The 5,253-nt window shown below is 33.9% G+C and overlaps 1 protein-coding gene across 1 annotated transcript in view; it reads left to right on the plus strand.

Moving 5' to 3' along the window:
• LOC107714782 (isocitrate dehydrogenase [NADP], mitochondrial) overlaps positions 1 to 5,253 on the plus strand; it is a 17,803-nt gene that overhangs the window by 5,765 nt on the left and 6,785 nt on the right. The gene's annotated exons all lie outside the window — the stretch shown is intronic.

Consider the following 5,253-nt stretch of genomic DNA (forward strand, 5'->3'; position numbering starts at 1 on the left):
GTAAAATGTCATTGTTAACTGTGTCAGATATCAAAACTACGCTAGTCAAAGTCCCATGAAATGATAAATAGCAAATAACACATATACTGAATTTCCGTTATGTTTTGTTTATTTTTAGTAAAATCAAATGTGACCTTGTTCTTTGTAACTATGGCAATGTCTGCCCCGAGACCGCACAAAACACTTTCACTACGAGAGAAAGCGGCAGCCGCTCGGCGATTCCTGGATGTCATCATCTCCATACGATTATCTCGACAAAATGATCTCGTGGCCACGAAACAGTCTAACAATTCAGAACAAAAAAAAAAACGCTGTTTGAAAATACATGTATATTAAAAAAAACTGCCATAAATTAAATTGTTAAATTTCAAATGTTAAATATTCAAGTAAAAAAAAATCTAATTCAGAACTATGTTAAATGCCAAATAAAATTCAGTTTTGTTAAATGACACTTGTCAATAATTCAAATTTACACAATTCAAATTCAAATTGTTTTGTCGTTTTATAAGCTCCATACACTTGAGTAATACCACATTAAAACATTCGTATTGTCAAGTTTATTAGAAGGTGTGCCTTGTTCCCCAAGGCGTTTTGGGTGATTATGGGTCTTTCATTGAGCTTCTAATATAGGTGAAGTGTCAGCCACAGTTTATGCAATGCATAGCGGTCTTATATCAAGAAGATGTCTTGCATTTCAGATTGGCTTTATTGACATCAGTTCAGGCACAATGCCAAGCACACTTGCATGTTCTCTCTCATTAAAGTCACAAGGTTGGATCTGACTTTTGCCAAGAGGTTTTATGGGTTGTAAGGAGAGCCTAGAAGCCCACAGTACTTATTAACCTATGTGACATTTTCTGAAGCTTAATAGATCTAATTTATGCCTGAATATATAATATGTATGTGATATGCAATCAACTATAATATATAAATAAAAAGAGAAATTTTGGGTGGGATTATGTTTTATATAGATTTGTCCTTTGAAGTATTGAGCTATTTTCCAATATTAAGAGAAGCATCTGAACATCAGTTTTTTTTTTCTTTTTCAACCCAGCTTGTTAGCTGTTTTTATTTTTAGTCAGCATCTTCATAAAATGTCTAATTTAAGACACTTTCTCTACTGACCTTCAAGTGTGGACCACAAGTGTACACTTATGTTTGCAAATGTCCTTGACAACTGAAAATCAGAGGGTCATGTGGGAGTGATTGCTTGCTATATGATATGCTGACCACATGCTTTGTGTAGAGGCCTAGATACACGTGGGTTGACTTGGCCTTTTCCTTTAGTTAGGTATAAAAGTAATAGTTTGCAAACAAGTTCTGTCATTTGGAATGGTTCAAGTGTGTAAATGACATGTTTCTTTAATGGCCACATTGACAGTTTACTTGGAAATGCAACCTTTTTTTGTAAAGATCATTTATACAAATATGGAGATAAATATAACTGTTAATAAGATTCAGAAATGAGTTGCAAGCAAATGTTATTGAATGGCAGATAAGTCAGAAGTAGGCTAATCCATGAGAGTTTGATTAAAAAAAACTTTGGAATTCAAGTCAGTGTTGTTTTATTGTCATTTTTATCTTACATGTTAGGTACAGAAATGAAATACTGTGACTTTAAGAGCCATGGTGCAGAACATGTAACAAGATATTACATACTTTTGAATTAAACACTTACACTACCGCTAAAATGTTTGGGGTCTTTGTATGTTTTATTTATTTGGCAAGGATGCATTAAAAATGATCAAAAGTGAGAGTAAAGACATTTATAATGTTATGAAATCCTTCTGTTTCAAATACATGCTGTTCTTTTGAACTTTCTATTTATCAAAAACTCCTGAAAGAAGGTTTCGCATATCCACAAAAATATAAAGCAGCACAACTGCTTTAAACATTGATAAAAGTTTCTTGAGCACCAAATCAACATATTAGAATGATTTCTGAAGGATCATGTAACATGAAGACTGGAGTAATGGCTGCTGAAAATTCAGTGTTGCTACCACAGGAATGAATTACATTTTAAAATATGTTAAAAAATAAGTTATTTTAAATAGCAATAGCATTTAACGAGTTTAGTATCTTTACTGTATGCTTGATCACAAATTATTTTAATTTAGGGTAAGAATTATTGCCCTAAAAGTAAATGGTACTTTAGAAGCTACTGTTTGTATTTAAACCTATTTATAAAAGGTTCCTAAAATAGGTAATGTGGCACCAGCTGGATTCTAGTGCAATGCCAGAGTATCATCCATTGTACAGTAGTGTAGGAGTAAAGTGGCAGTGTGCTATTTTATGCTCAATACATGTGAAGCATGTTATTTTATCACATTCAATTTCTAGTAAGTATAACTCAAGGCCACTGGATTGTAGATCACATGATCTTGTTCAGCATTCTTTGCAGATTCTATTTCCCATTGGATGACATTTCGCAGAAATTCAGAGGAAACGTGAACTATCTGCAGTCCATCATGGCATGTTGGTTCATGCCGCAGCTCAGCATAAATATATTGTATATGGGAGGATTCATTTGCTGTGCAGATGGCTGCAGTGATGTTAAAAACGGGGCATTGAAGCATGCTTACATAATCCTGCCCATATACTCCTCCTCCCCCTTTAGCACGCTGTCCCAGCGCTTATGATTAGTGAGAGGATTCTTTTCCCCAGGATTCCCTGTTTGTCATTTCTGTTTACGAACCCAGTCACGTTTCAATTGAAAGGCCTTAGCCATAATGCACTTTTGGTTGACACAGCTGTGATAAGCAGTAACTCTATGTGAAAGTTGGTTTTTCTGGCCCTTTTGTAGCTTAGTGGTGGTGTTTTGGTGGATGATATCTTGGGTTTGCTGAAATTAAATCTTTTATAGAAGGCTTTTATACAAGTCTGTTGCATAAAACGTTAAATATTTGATATCTTTTTTCTGTGACTTTATATGTCATGCTGCAATTGAACTTGATTGAAATGTTCAAAGCGTCTGAACTTTGACTTGATGGACGTGTCCTATGGCTGCTAAAATAGATTGAAGATGTAGTTTATATGGCGTTACATCAGTGAAGTATGGTAAATGTGTTACCTACAGTGCTTATAAAGGTGATTATGCCATGCTTTATTGACAGCATTTTGTCTTTTATGAACTCTTTCACTGTTTTTGACAGCATTGCCGACTCTTTAGATGGAGCGGCTCTCTAGCAGGAGCAGGAACTTGGCAAGTGTAACAAAGTCACTTGATTCCCTCCATGGCTCCCCCTCCTTCCTCTACTTTGTTCCCACTGAGAGAAGAGGAGAGTGAGATGACCTCTACTTACTTGCTGTAGTGGAAAGCAGTGGCAATAAAAAGGTGTTTAAAACACTAAAAGTAGACATTTAATTCATGAAATTGCTGCAAATTGGTTCTTTTAGCAGCAAGCAGGAGTGGGCGGTATGAGTCATTTTATATCTTTATAATTTCTTCATGCTTTGGAAACGCCCTAGGTAAAGTGGTGTTTTGGACAATAACAACATAAATCCTTATTATTTTGTGATGACTTTGCATTGATAATGGGCAACACAACCTATAAAAAAAACAAAAAACTACTGAATTCAGGACATAGAAAAATATTAACTAAGAACTATTTGTAAAGCATCTCTAAATGGTGTTCTAATTGCTCTGTTATCTATTAACCTTAATTGGCAATCAGCCAGTAAAGCTATAAAAGTGTGCTGACCCAGTAATCTTTCAAAATTAAACCTGTGCCAGTTTAATCCAGTAATCAGGCATTACAGCTGCCAAAGGCGGCACGTCTGGTGGTCAGATGTTTAGATTGCCATTATTATGCAATCAAGCAGAAAATCATTATTGCAGTTCTTCAATGATAATTGCAAGTTACTTCATAGATTTATGCCAAGAAATGATAAGGGTTTATGCTCATTTTGTCCAAAACCCAAAAGTTTGCCTAGGGTGTTTTTGAAGTTTCTAAGAGCACTACATATGTGAAATAACCATGTGCTAATGCCTTTTTTTAGTATGTTTGTAACTTGAGTTGAGATGGTGTATACTGTTCTACTGTCAAGCCCTAACAGGAAGTAACAAAACCACAGTGCAAACTGTGCTGCAAATACTAAATATCAAGATATTAGTTCATAAGATGGTCAATGGACCAATTTTTCATGCATATTTTCATGTTTACACTACTGTTCAAAAGTTTGGGGTTGGTAGTTTTTTTTTAAGTTTTTTTAAGTTTTTGAAAGAAGTCTCTTATGCTCACAGAGTCTGTATTTATTTGATACAAACAAACAAAATATTTTGTGAAATATTCCAATTGAGCTTTACTATTTTAATATATTATAAGTAATGTATTATCAGTGTCACATGATCCTTCAGAAATCATTCTAATATGCTGATTTGCTCACAGAGTCTGTATTTATTTGATACAAACAAACAAAATATTTTGTGAAATATTCCAATTGAACTTTACTATTTTAATATATTATAAGAAGTAATGTATTATCAGTGTCACATGACCCTTCAGAAATCATTCTAATATGCTGATTTGGTGCTCAAGAAATGTTTCTTTTACTGTTACTGTTGTGATACTTACTATTTTGTGGAAATGGTGATACATTTTTCAGAATTCTATGAAGAATAGAAAGTTCAAAAGAACAGCATTTATAAAAAAACAAAAACTTTTGTCACATTTGATCTATTTAATGCAACCTTGCTGAATAAGTGTTCAAAATTTTACTGACATCAAACCTTTGAACAGTAGTGATGATGTGGTCAGATAATAATCTTAAGAATAGCCTTGTATTACAAAATTGGTTTAGATTATAGAGAGCAATGTAACATACAATTAGTTTACACACAAGCTCTTCCCTCTGGAATACTGATATTTAGCAGCATAAAAGTTGTCAGTGTCAGCATAAAATAAATTTTTTTTTTGGTAGTGACGTTCATGACTGTTTTTGTGCAACCAGAGCTCAGAACGCTCAGTAGTGGCTGGTGGTGTGAATGGGGCTTTATATGTCTTTAATTTCCGGTTGTCTCATGAGTGGGAAGAAACAATCCCTTATTCAGGCCTGAACAAAAAAAAAAAAAAAAAAACCCAATGAAAGATTGTTTTAACCAAACCAAACAAAACAACACACAACAAAACAAAACAAAAGATGGTAACACTTTATTTTGATAGTCCACTTTAGACATTCTGCTACCTATAAACACATTTGCAACTACATGTCAACTAGCAGTCATTAGAGTATTAGTAGACTGTGTGCTTAATG

This window comes from Sinocyclocheilus rhinocerous, unplaced genomic scaffold, assembly GCF_001515625.1.
Source record: "Sinocyclocheilus rhinocerous isolate Xijiao unplaced genomic scaffold, SAMN03320098_v1.1 scaffold58, whole genome shotgun sequence".
Taxonomy (NCBI): Eukaryota; Metazoa; Chordata; class Actinopteri; order Cypriniformes; family Cyprinidae; genus Sinocyclocheilus; species Sinocyclocheilus rhinocerous.